This window comes from Ranitomeya variabilis, chromosome 6 (genome assembly GCF_051348905.1).
Source record: "Ranitomeya variabilis isolate aRanVar5 chromosome 6, aRanVar5.hap1, whole genome shotgun sequence".
Lineage (NCBI taxonomy): Eukaryota > Metazoa > Chordata > Amphibia > Anura > Dendrobatidae > Ranitomeya > Ranitomeya variabilis.
Genome location: NC_135237.1, coordinates 152891109 through 152905749, shown reverse-complemented (window position 1 = coordinate 152905749; position 14641 = coordinate 152891109). Strand labels below are relative to the sequence as shown.

The 14641-nt window shown below is 38.8% G+C and overlaps 1 protein-coding gene across 1 annotated transcript in view; it reads left to right on the top strand.

Moving 5' to 3' along the window:
- Nucleotides 1–14641, top strand: part of CNTNAP2 (contactin associated protein 2) — a 3158824-nt gene that overhangs the window by 400094 nt on the left and 2744089 nt on the right. The window lies entirely within an intron of this gene.

Here is a 14641-nt window from a genome sequence, read left to right as displayed (position 1 = left end):
GTCCTCATGTTCATTGTGCCCATGTTCTTTGCTTCCCATTATTAATTGTCGTGACTTTTTTGCTGCTTTATTTATATATTAGCCTTCTACTTTTTACCTAGTGTTTCATCTGGTAATACAATTTTTATTATGTGTAATTATATTCTATTTACCTGTGCGGGCACCTCTTCTGCATGTTGTGCTACTTCCTTTTACCCTAACTAATTAAGCCTTAATTCCATTGTCCCTATTCCTCTTTAGTAGACCATATGTTCTGTTCTCCTCTCCTTAGTCTTCACAATTTCCGAATGGTCTTCCATTCTCTTTCATACATTGATATATATCACTTATTTTTTCTGGATCTACTACACCCATTTTTATTATTAATGATATATATCTATTGCTGTGTTCAGTGCTTGTTTGAATGAGATTGTCCAAGGAAAAATTGCAACATGCACAATTTCTATCTGTAAATCAAATCGTCATGCAAGTCAATGGGTCGGTTAAAAAATTGAACCGCACTCAAATGACATCTGAGCATGGTCTGATTTTCATGGACTGACAGAATGAAGAAGATGGAGAAATTATTTTTCCCATTTTCTCCAAATCTGAGAAAATCGGATCACTGTTGTGAATTCTGCTCTTGGTCTCCCTCCGGTGGTTATAAGTGGTAGTGCTGCTGTCTCTGGATCGTAGCATTCATCGGGTGTGTCAAGTTTTTGCAATCCTGACTGGGCTATTTAGCCTTGCTTGACCCTTTAGTCAGTGCCAGTTGTCCATTGTTCCTGGAGGATTCACATCCCTGCCTGCTCTCTCCTGCTTTGCTGTTCATTTCAACAAAGATAAGTTCTGGCATTGATTTTTGCTGTCCACATGCTGTGGCCTTATTGTTCAGTTCTTTTCCATGTTTTTGTCTTGTCCAGCTTGGTCTGTATAAGGATTTGTTTAGCCAAGCTGGTATCTCTGGAGATGCAGATATACCCTCCATATCTTTAGTTAGCTGTGGAGATTTTGTATTTTCTGTGGTGGATATTTTCTAGTGTTTTAATACTGACCGCATAGTATTCTGTCCTATCCTTTCTATTTAGCTAGAAGTGGCCTCCTTTGCTAAATTCTGATTTCAGTCTGTGTATGTTTTTTCCCTCTCCTCTCACAGTCAATATTTGTGGGGGGCTGTCTATCCTTTGGGAATTTTCTCTGAGGCAAGATAGTTTTCCCTTTTCTATCTCTAGGGGTAATTAGTCCTCCGGCTGTGTCGAGATGTCTAGGGAGTGATAAGTACATTCCACGGCTACTTCTAGTTGCGGTGTTAAGTTCAGGGTCTGCGGTCAGTACAGGTACCACCTTCTCCAGAGTAAGTCTCATGCTGCTCTTAGGCCACCAGATCATAACAGATCACACTCTGATCAAACTCTGATCAGAGTGTGATTAAAGTGTGATTATCATAATCAGACCGATTTTCTCAGATGGGAGACAATACGGTCATGTGACCCTTGCCTTAACAGCTTTACCCCCAAGGGTGGTTTGCACATTAATGACCGGGCCAATTTTTACAATTCTGACCACTGTCCCTTTATGAGGTTATAACTCTGGAACGCTTCAACAGATCTTAGCGATTCTGACATTTTTTTTCTCGTGACATATTGTACTTCATGATATTGCTAACATTTTTTCGATATAACTTGTGTTTATTTGTGAAAAAAACTGAAATTTGGCAAAAATTTTGAAAATTTCACAATTTTCCAACTTTGAATTTTTATGCCCTTAAATCACAGAGATATATCACGCAAAATACTTAAGTAGCATTTCCCACATGTCTACTTTATATCAGCACAATTTTGGAACCAAATTTTTTTATTGTTAGGGAGTTATAAGGGTTAAAATTTGACCAGAAATTTCTCATTTTTACAACACCATTTTTTCTTAGGGACCACATCTCATTTGAAGTCATTTTGAGGGGTCTATATGATAGAAAATACCCAAGTGTGACACCATTCTAAAAACTGCACCCTTCATGGTGCTCAAAACCACATTCAAGAAGTTTATTAACCCTTCAGGTGCTTCACAGTAATTTTTGGAATGTTTAAATAAAAATGATTATTTAACTTTTTTCACACAAAAATTATTTCAGCTCCAATTTGTGTTATTTTACCAAAGGTAACAGGAGAAAATGGACGCCAAAGTTGTTGTACAATTTGTCCTGAGTATGCTGATACCCCATATGTGGGGGTAAACCACTGTTTGGGCGCATGGCAGAGCTCGGAAGGAAAGGAGTGCCAGTTTACTTTTCAATGCAAAATTGACTGGAATTGAGATGGGATGCCATGTTGCGTTTGGAGAGCCCCTGATGTGCCTAAACATTGAAACCCCCCACAAGTGACACCATTTTGGAAAGTAGACCCCATAAGGAACTTACCTAGATGTGTGGTGAGCATTTTGACCTACCAAGTGCTTCACAGAAGTTTATAATGCAGAGCCGTAAAAATAAAAAATCATATTTTTTCACAAAAATGATATTTTCGCCCCCAATTTTTTATTTTCCCAAGGGTAAGAGAAGAAATTGGACCACAAAAATTGTTGTGCAATTTGTCCTGAGTATGCTGATACCTCATATGTGGATGTAAAGCACTGTTTGGGCGCATGGCAGAGCTCGGAAGGGAAGGAGCACCATTTGACTTTTCAATGCAAAATTGACTGGAATTGAGATGGGATGCCATGTTGCGTTTGGAGAGCCCCTGATGTGCCTAAACATTGAATTTCCCCACAAGTGACACCATTTTGGAAAGTAGACCCCATAAGGAACTTACCTAGATGTGTGGTGAGCACTTTGACTCAACAAGTGCTTCACAGAAGTTTATAATGCAGAGCCGTAAAAATAAAAAATCATATTTTTTCACAAAAATGATCTTTTCGCCTCCAATTTTTTATTTTCCCAAGAGTAAGAGAAGAAATTGGACCCCAAAAGTTGTTGTGCCATTTGTCCTAAGTATGCTGATACCTCATATCTGGGGGTAAACTTCTGTTTGGGCGCATAGCAGAGCTTGGAAGGGAAGGAGCGCCATTTGAATTTTCAATGCAAAATTGACTGGAATTAAGATGGGACGCCATGTTGCGTTTGGAGAGCCACTGATGTGCCTAAACATTTAAACTCCCCACAAGTGACACCGTTTTGGAAAGTAGACCCCCTAAGGAACTATTTGTCCTGAGTATGCTGATACCCCATATGTGGGGGTAAACGACTGTTTGGGCACATGGCAGAGCTCAGAAAGGAAGGAATGCCGTTTGACTTTTCAATGCAAAATTGACTGGAATTGAGAGCCCCCGATGTGCCTAAATATTAAAACCCCCCACAAGTGACACTGTTTTGGAAAGTAGACCCCCTATGGAACTTATCTAGATGTGTTTTGAGAGCTTTGAACCCCCAAGTGTTTCACTACAGTTTATAACGCAGAGCCGTGAAAATAAATTTATTTTTTTTCACAAAAATGATTTTTAGCCCACAGTTTTGTATTTTCACAAGGGTAACAGGATAAATTGTACCCCAATAGTTGTTGTCCAATTTGTCCTGATTACACTGATACCCGATATGTGGGGGGGAACCACTGTTTGGGCGCATGGCAGAGCTCGGAAGGGAAGGAGCGCCATTTGGAATGCAGATTTAGATGGATTGGTCTGCAGGCGTCACGTTGCATTTGCAAAGCCCCTGATGTACCCAAACAGTAGAAACCCCCAACAAGTGACCGCATATTGGAAACTAGACCTCCCAAGGAACTTATCTAGATGTGTTGTGAGAACTTTGAACCCCAAAGTGTTTAACTACAGTTTATAAAGCAGAGCCATGAAAATAAAAATTCTTTTTTTTTTCACAAAAATGATTTTTTAGCCCCCAGCTTTGTATTTTCACAAGGGTAACAGGATAAATTAGACCCCAAAAGTTGTTGTCCAGTTTGTCCTGAGTACGCTGATACCCCAAATGGTGGGGGAGAACCACTGTTTGGGCGCATGGCAGAGCTCAGAAGGGAAGGAGCGCCATTTGGAATGCAGACTTAGATGGATTGGTCTGCAGGCGTCACGTTGCATTTGCAGAGCCCCTGATGTACCCAAACAGTAGAAACCCCCAACAAGTGACCCCATATTGGAAACTAGACCTCCCACGGAACTTATCTAGATGTGTTGTGAGAACTTTGAACCCCCAAGTGTTTCACTACAGTTTACAACGCAGAGCCGTGAAAATAAAAAATCTTTTTTTCCCACAAAAATGATTTTTAGCCCCCCAAATTTTTATTTTCCCAATGATAACAAGAGAACTTGGACCCCAAAAGTTGTTGCACAATTTGTTCCGAGTACGCTGATACCCCATATGTTGGGGTAAACCCTTGTTTGGGCACACGGGACAGCTCGGAAGGGAATGAGCACTGTTTTACTTTTTCAGCGCAGAACTGGCTGGAATTGAGCATTTGGAGAGCCCCTGATGTGCCTGAACAGTGGAATCTCCCCAATTCTACCTGAAACCCTAATCCAAACACACCCCTAACCCTAATCCCAACGGTAACCCTAACCACACCCCTAACCCTGACACACCCCTAACTCTAATCCCAACCCTAATCCCAACCGTAAATGTAATCCAAACCCTAACCCTAACTTTAGCCCCAACCCTAACCCTAACTTTAGCCCCAACCCTAACCGTAACTTTAGCCCTAACCCTAACTTTAGCTCCAACCCTAGCCCCAACCCTAACCCTAACCCTAGCCCTAACCATAGCCCTAACCCTAACCCTAACCCTAGCCCTAACCCTAACCCTAGCCCTAACCCTAATGGGAAAATGGAAATAAATACATTTTTTAAATTTTATTATTTTTCCCTAACTAAGGGGGTGATGAAGGTGGGTTTGATTTACTTTTATAGCAGTTTTTATAGCGGATTTTTATGATTGGCAGCTGACACACACTAAAAGACGCTTTTTATAGCAAAAAAGTTTTTGCGTCTCCACATTTTGAGACCTATAATTTTTCCATATTTTGGTCCACAGAGTCATGTGAGGTCTTGTTTTTTGCAGGATGAGTTGACATTTTTATTGGTAACATTTTCGGACAAGTGACAGTTTTTGATCGCTTTTTATTCCGATTTTTGTGAGGCAGAATGACCAAAAACCAGCTATTCATGAATTTCTTTTGGGGGGGCGTTTATACCGTTCCACGTTTGGTAAAATTGATAAAGCAGTTTTATTCTTCTGGTCAGTACGATTACAGCGATATGTCATTTATATAATTTTTTATGTTTTGGCGCTTTTATACGATAAAAGCTATTTTATAGAAAAATTAATTATTTTGGCATCGCTTTATTCTGAGGACTATAACTTTTTTTTTTTTGCTTATGATGCTGTCTGGTGGCTCATTTTTTGCGGGACAAGATGACGTTTTCAGGTTTTGATCGCGTGTTATTCCACTTTTTGTTCGGCGGTATGATAATAAAGCGTTGTTTTTTGCCTCGTTTTTTTTTTCTTACGGTGTTCACCGAAGGGGTTAACTAGTGGGACTGTTTTATAGGTTGGGTCGTTACAGACATGGCGATACTAAATATGTGTACTTTTATTGTTTTTTTTTATTTAGATAAAGAAATGTATTTATGGGAATAATATATTTTTTTTCTTTATTTAGGATTTTTTTTTTTTACACATGTATAATTTTTTTTTTTTTACTTTTTTACTTTGTCCCAGGGGGGGACATCACAGATCGCTGATCTGACAGTTTGCACAGCACCCTGTCAGATCAGCGATCTGACTGACAGCACCGCAGGCTTACCAGCGCCTGCACTGGACCCGGAAGTAGTCCCTGCAGGACCCGGATACAGCCCCGTGGCCATTTTGGATCCAGGGCCTGCAGGGATAGGAGGTAAGAGATGCTCGGAGCAATGCAATCTCATCGCGTTGCTCCGAGGGTCTCAGGGAAGCCCGCAGGGAGCCCCCTCCCTGCGCGATGCTTCCCTATACCGCCGGAACACTGCGATCATGCTTGATCGCAGTTTGCCGGGGGTTAATGTGCCGGGGGCGGTCCGTGACCGCTCCTGGCACATAGTGCCGGATGTCAGCTGCGATAGTCAGCTGACACCCAGCCACGATCGCCCGTGCTCCCCCTGTGAGCGCGGCCGATCTCTATGACGTACTATCTCATCGAGGGTCAGATAGGCCCAGGTCACCTCGACGGGATAGTATGTTTAAGGTCAGAGAGGGGTTAATGTGTAAAAATGAAATATTTGAAAGCTTACTGTACTGATGCTGTTAACACGAACGGACACTGAGAATATTATTTAGGTATGTTGGCATAGAAAACTTTCTTCCTATCAATATTTATGTACTTATTGCTCTTTGTGCAGCAAGAACTAAGTTTACATTTGGCACCTGCAGTCATCTATTTAACTCCCTGTTGTGATGCTTTTATGTGAAGCATCACAATTCACTGCTTACCAAAAAATATTTGTTTCTGAAGGAAGCACATAGCTTTCCAATATGCAGCCATCCGATGGGGTCTCATTAACTGAGACATGGGGGGCACTGGTGAATGGAGATTGTTTATTACACTGAAGATAAAAAGTACAAGCAAACTCCGATTAAAAAAATCGATGACAGTACAAGGTAGTTATTTCTCTCAAGAATTGGGAACTCCAGTGTACAATCAAATACCATATCCAGTTTAAAGTATATGAATACCAATGTTCAATAGGAACTAATTAATTAGAAATAGTAATAGTAACTGATCTATGGTTTTCTGTCTTGCTTACAAAACTGTTAAGAAAGGCATTAGCGATGAGCGATCGTACTCGGATAAGGTGTTATCCGCGCATGCTCGCTTGCTAACCAAGTGTCTTCTGTGTACTCGAAAGATATGTTTGAGTCCCCCCATGCATGTCTCGCGGCTGTTCTACAGCATGGATTTCCTGTTTGTTAGGCAATCCCTGCATGTGTTGCGGCTGTCAAACAGGCACGGGGACTCAAACATATTCTTCAAGCAAGCCAAAGACACTCGGTTCGCACACGAGCATGCTCGTATAACGCGAGGCATGGTTTGCTGTCCCACAAAAAGTCAAACTGCATTTATTTGAATTTATTTGCTGTTACTTGCTTTCCACTCTAGAATTTTTCTAATATTTATAATTTGTTATTAAAGTTTTATATGTATTACATTTTTTAGAACAATATGTATTTACATTGACTGGATGGCACAGTTTATGCATTAAGTTCATGTTCCCCTGCATAGACTGAGCTTAGCGAATCTGCATCATACCCAGGAAATGCTGGCTGCAAAATACATCCAACATCATCCAGCTAGCTTGCTGATGGGTTTTCATGTTAGTCATGCTAATCCTCCTCTGAATCTCAGCCTGTGGCTGGGCTTCATAGGAGAGCGTCATTTTAACTATATACTGCAATGCCATAGTATTGCAGTACAAAGAAAAAAATAAACGCATTTCCAAATCCAATAAGAGTATTAAAAAGTAAATTAATAAAACAAAAAAAAAAGATTTCAATGTTAAATGAAAATATACAAATTTGAATCCTCTTTTTCTAATAAAGAAAATAAAAAAGTATATTAGGTTTTTCCACATTTGTAAAAGTCCAATCTATAAAAATATGTAATTTATTAAGCCATATGGTAAGTGCTGTAAGAAGAAAATAAAATTGAAAAGTCAGGATTTTATTTTTTTATTTTTGCTCATTGCGCCTCCATAAAGATGCAGTCTTTAGAGAACTAGGTGTCTCATGCCTCCTAGTCCATCCTCACCTCCAGCACTGCTTAGCAGCTGTATGTTAATATACAGTGTACACAGAACCAATCAATGATGGGGGCGAAGCTCAACATTTGAGCACTGCTAGATCTGTTGCAGAAAAAAACCTGATATTATCACAACTGCTGCACCAAGTGAACTAAGTGATACATCAATGGAATCAGGGTCTCTTTTCCCCTTTTCATAATGCTCTCAGATTACATAACAAAAGCCTGCTGACAAATCACCTTTAATAAAAACATCAGCTTACCGTGCAAAAAATATGCTCTAATATGGGCCCATAGATGACAAAATAAAAAGTTAAGTGTTTCAGACAATTGTAACACTTAACCAATTTTTTCCAACAGTTATTTGCATCATATAAATATATAGCAAAAAATACAAACTTTTTTATCACCATATTTGTGCTTGCTTAAAAAACATATTGCCAGGTCATTTTTCCACACAATGAACACTGTAAAAACAAAATCTGAAAAGAATTACATAATCAGGTTTTTTTTTTGCAATTTCACTGCACTTGGAATTTTTTTCCTATTTACAAGAACATTGCTTTGCAAAATGAATAGTGTCATTCAAATCTGTAACATATTCTGCAAGAAAAATACTCTTTTATGGTTGTGTTGATGCAAAAATAATAACGTTATGGCTTTTGGAAGATATGGAAATAAAAAGCAATCCAAAAAAGAGAAAAATTGCCCAGTCATGAAGGCATGAAATAAGCCTTGGTGTTAATATAATATTGGCATAGGAGTTTCCTTTCTTCATTGTTTTCCCATATTCCATCTTCACATTAGCATTGTTGTGATTCTAAAGCACGTAGTAAACCAAGGGAAAAAACAAAGTTGTAAGTCAGGTCACATGCCAGGGTCAGAATAACAGAGAAATAGCAGATAAGCAAAGGAACAATAATAAAAGGGTAGTCAGAACACGGCCCAAAGGTCAGCAGCACAATATCAGATGCAAAGGGGCAATAACAAACGGATAGTCAGAACACGGCCCAAAGGTCAGCAGCAGAATATCAGACGCAAAGGGGCAATAACAAATGGGTAGTCTGAACATGGCCGTAAGTTCATCAGCAGAATATCAGACGCAAAGGGGCAATAACAAATGGGGAGTAAGAACACGGTGCAAAGGTCAGCAGCAGTAGATCAGAACTTACAGTACAGGAATCAGGCAACACACACCAGAGAGCACAAGGTTAGAATAAGCTTTTGCCTGGCAGTGATCTGGGCCAGACTGCTCACCTAAATAAAGTAGCAGGGAAATTACCAAGAACAGGGGGCACGTGTGGAAATCTTTGCACTTTCCAGTCTCAGATAGGTCAATCAAACTGTCTATCAAAGCACCAACAGCTCAGCATGCCCCAGCACAGGATAGGATGACAGAGCTGTCCATCACAGAGTCCCAGACACTCTGAGCAGAGAAATTGTGACACTTGTCACATGGATCCTTTTGTGAACAACCACATGTTATTAGCGGGCTATTTAACCCAATGTTGTACTGTTTTATCAGGTATGAAGCGCTCTGCATACAAATATAGTAGGGGCCGATTGGCAAGTTGTTCAACTATGTCAGTCCTCATTGCATTTTATTAATGGGCTATAAATAAGATTTTTTCAACATTAATGGCTCGCGCAGATGAGCATATGAAGTGGACGTGTACAGTCCGATTTTTGATCAGATAGCACACAGACATTGCTCTGACCATTGTTATTCATCAAGGCTGTACACATAGCCATTTTTTCTCACAGGTCAGCTATTTCTGAGAAATAATTGCAGCATGCACTATTCTCTTCAAAGGCTGAAACTCATCCATTCATGTCTACGACTGCATGAAAAAAAAGTGAATCCCAAATAGAACATCTGTGTGGTATCAAATTTTTATGGATACAATTCCAATATTAGTCTAGGAAACTATTTGATCATGTATATTTTAAATGTAGAAGTATGAAAATGGATTGCTCATGGATTGCACACTGATGTCACAGGAACGTAAAAAATGAACACATGGTGAAAATTGGATGAAAATTGTCCTAGCTTTCTGGCTGAAACTCATTGACTTTTCTTATGTTCATCTGTGCCTGACCTAAGGCTAAAGCTGCACAGCAACATGTGTCACACCGAAGCAATCCCAGTCACGCAAGAGAAACATTTGCGTAGCTTGTTTTTCAACTTGCTGTCACTTTTCTGTGGTCTGCTACTACTCCAATTTTGCTTTAAATAACAGCCAATTTGCAGACAAGTCACATGCATACTATGGCACTTACGCAATTTAAATATTTATGGCTAAGTCAGCATATCTGCTATAATTCGTAAGACATAAGCTGTGATTAAGGTCTGAGACAAATTGAAACGATGACCATTCTTTCTTCTTCTTTCCTTGCTGACTTATCAATAAATCTTTCAATTGCATTAATGAGTGCCTTAGCAATTTACACTATTTAAAGGAAAAGTCTCTACTACAGAGGCCCACTGTCTTCTAGCTAAGAGCACTGAACAAAGGTGTTGATTGATCACATGCAAGTTACCTGTTGTATTCCACTCACATTGAAGTCTAAGGCAATATTCGACAGTCAACAGAAAATCCATCATATTAGGAAACATTTGTAGTATATTTTGTAAGTTGCAATGCAGCAACATAGAAACTCATTACATGCATTGTTGCAATGTGTCGCTATGATTTCAATGTCATTCGACACATTGCCGTCTAGCCCCAGCCTAAGGCCGGGGTCACACTTGCGAGTTCAATGCGAGAAACTCGCGTGAGTCTCTCACGTCAAGTCCCGGCACTGCCGCCGACACTCGGCACTGGAGCGTTCAGCTGCATAGTAATACATGCAGCGGCATGCTCCATTCCCAAGTGCCAGCGGCATTGCAAGGACTTGATGCGAGGTTCTCGCATTGAATTCACAAGTGTGACCCCAGCCTAAAATAGAGAAAAGGCATTAATATAAGGACCAGTACACCCTTTTGCTTAGTAAATGGATATGATCAGAACAAGATTTCCACTCACTTTCAACAAGTGGTGATCTTGGATGCTGTGAGAAACTGAAATAGTAAGTATATGAACAAGTTGCACCCCTTCTGTTAACTTTAATATTGGGACAATCTTATTTATGTTCGTTCGATACAACACAGAGGGGACTGATACAGCAATGTCAATGATTAACCGACATACATAACAACTTGTTAATTGGCACCTGCTATATTTGCTTGCGGTGGTTTTTGCACTGTATGAATCAATACAACATGGAGTTAATTAGACCATCAATAACACATCAGTAATATATGAAGAGATACATATGACAGAGCAAGTGTCAAGATGTAATCTGGGAAACTGATACAGGCAGGAAACATTTACTGTGTGTGAATATTACATGAACACACCAAATGCCAAAGGTATTTACGTACTTAAACCATAAAAAATCAAATGCAAACTCATTTTTTTCTTAGGGAGTAATCAGGAAGATTATTCATCTCTGTCCCTAAAGGCTGATTTTGCATCTATTGCATCAGGAATGACTGATGTATAGCTTCGCTCATACTTCCCTCGTATAAAACTCAGATGTTCAATTGAATTGTCAGTTAAACAGTGCATAAGTGGCCACTGATTGGCTGCAGCGATTACATGGCTAACAATGTCACGCTATTGCTGGGAGACAAGGTGCCAACATTGCTGGAATGGAATCATTTGAGGAGGTGAGTATAAGGTTTTTATTTTACACAAGGAATGACAACATTTAGGAAGGTATGGTCCAAGTAATAGACAACCCCTTTAATCTTTACATTAAATTAACAAGCCAATTACCCTTTGGAGATATCAATTTTGGCCTTTTAGAAAGCATAAGAGATTGTGCATAAATGTAACCAGCTTTGGTGTAAATGAAAGTGGCATAATGTTTAAAGGAGAAGGAAAATCAAGGAAATCCCAAAGGGGAATGGTCTTTTAGAAGATAGCCACAGACAATTACTCTCTTTTTATTTTTCTCTTTCATTACCTAATGCAGGAGATCATATCTGCAGCCAATTCAAGTTGCTCATCTACTCCACCTACTTCATGGTGCCACATCTATATGAACCATTGTAAGAAGGTATGCTGGGTCAACCTGGATAGTCCCAAGAGTGTTGAGAGGATACTAGGAGAAGGGCCATTACATGAGGACAGCTGTTCAGAGCCATTGAAGATGTAGCAGTAAAAAAAGTATCTTCTCCTTTTTTGCGCAAAGATATAGGAAGAAAACTGCCAAGGGCGTAAAAAATTACCTCCAGGGGGTTCTGGTGTGTGTGTTTCTGACCAAACTACCAGAAACTATCTCAATGAGGGCTTTGTAGAAATACCTGTACTCACAACCAACCGAAGTTAGATTAGCATTTGCCAGATATGAACCAATGTGGCATGTTTGTCATTGGCGCCCATTCTATTTACTGATGATTCAGTGGGACATGTGACAGATGTGAAAGAATCAGGAGACTCAATGCTGAACAATTTTTCTACCTGCAACATCATGCAGCATGATTAGTTTGCTTGGGTGTCAGTGATGATCTGGGAGGGCATATTCTTGTGAAAGCCAATGGTACATCACTGCTATTTTTAGACATTTCATTAATGCAGTAGGCTCTAGGTTCCTCTTAATGCAGAACAATGACCATCCTCATGTTGTTAGAATGTGTAGGCAGTTTTAGCATAACAAATGTATTGGAACCATTGATTAATCCTCACGTTCTCCTTATCCACTAAAGAACCTTTGGGACATTATGTACAAGTCCATCCAGTGCTGGTAGGTAGTGCTTGACATTCCAGTAGTAGTAGCTCACTGATGCTCAGATCCAAGTCAGGGAGATACACCAAGACACCATCTACCTTCCCATTCGAAGCATGCCCATATGTTGTTTGGAGAGCATACAGTACAAGCACATGACCTTTATTATGAGTTGCTCTGATTAACTCCTGTGATTTACATTTTTATTTGATTTTTAGATGATTTAGAATCAAGCCTTCAATTTGTTGATGACTATGGTTTCCATTGTTCTTTGAAATGTAATTTTTCTTCCTAATTAATTACACAATTTCCAATTCAAATGTTTTGTTCATTGACATCCAATGTGTGAATTAAGCATTTCCATAATTTTTTGAAGCAGATTTTTACATCTGCCTCAAAAATTTTACTGCAGCATGACAAACAATACCAATTGTAAAGCCAATTCAATAAAGAGCATAAATAAGAACAAGAGGTCCTGGAAGTAATAATATGGTCTAAATCAAGCCGTGATCTCAAGATAATCAAGTCTATCTGCAATCACATGGAGAGACAGGATTTCCACAAGCTTACCTCTACAGAAGATCTGTGGCTAGCTCTCTAAAATGTTTGGAGCATTGCATGGTGAATAAGCCTCCTTACCTTGACAAGCCAGCTGGTATGTCACTCTCCATAAGGAGAAACATTACCCCTTGGAACAACTGTGAAGGTTGCTTCAAAAACTGAGTGTAAATGTACACATAAGAACTGATGCTGTTTTGAAGTGAAGGGCCGGTCACACAAACAATTATTTCATTTAAATTTCTATTTTGCTCATTCACTTTTTATTTTGTTATATTTTAAAAATAAATGATTAACATTTCTATTTATTTTAAAGCATTCTTACATTGCATACATTTTTCCACACCTGACTAACAACACTTTTGACAGTACTGTATATTTATAGAAAAACGCAAAGATAGCGAGATAGACAGATGAATAGATGGATAGGTACAAAGATCAAATAGTGTCATTATGCTTTCAATTCCTCAGTTTCTAATACCTGTAAATTAGAAAGGTGCGTTTCTTAATGAGCTTGAGTCTGCTGATATATTGAAACAGTGAATCTGTGTAATTTACATGTGTTGATAATTAAAGGGTTTAGTTAACAGTCATGGGAGTCTCTCTAATTAAGAAACTGTCTGCAAAAATGTTGAAATGACAGCTCCTTAAAAGTTCAGAAATCGTGTCACTTAACCGATGTGGAAATGGAGATATCTACTGTATAACAAGGAGGCAGATGAACTAAGTAGGTATGAAAGTGCCATCTGGGCAACTAAAGCTATTCAATAAAATGTGGCTAAAATAATAAATAATAATGATTAAAATAATTAATTTTCATTTTTATCAACATTTTTACAGTGAGAATCTAATAGAATGTACATAGATTTAAAAATTGCAGTGGTCTTATAAAGAGGAAAAAGGGATTGTGCACCCAAGTGGTGGCTTTATACAGAGGGAAAAGATCAGGACAAACGCTACTAAAATGGAGCACCACAACAGATTAGCCATTGTCATGATTTTAATGAAACTGGACGGACTGTCTCTCTGCTGATGAATGGTCATTTTATCTGTACAGTGCTTTATGAGAAAAGGGTAATAAATTATATAAAAATGATACAATTATAATATATGGTATACTTTATTATTGCGTTTTGAATTCATACAGAAATGTATGTATGGCCTGTCTTTGATGCTTATTTCATAGTCTGAGCATTAATATTTCAATACCTGATTGATAGGGATTGCAGCAAGCAAGAAATAGTGTCTTTTACATATTCATAGAAATAAAATTGTGCCTGCAGGTCTTTATGAATCACTTTACTCTGTAATTCCATGTAAATTGTTATATTTCAGATGATGTTTTATACGTCCAAAGGATCAAATGATGAGATAGAATGTAAAAGGGAATCATCACATGAATTGAGGAAACAAAGGAGGCAGTACATACAGAACATAAAGAAATCCTTCAGCAAGCTACTTTTTCTTTTCTTGATTTAATCAAACCCAACATCCTGATTTTTATCATATTTTTTGCTCTTCATTGAACAGCTGGATGAGATGAGTGGAATTCATTTTCATTT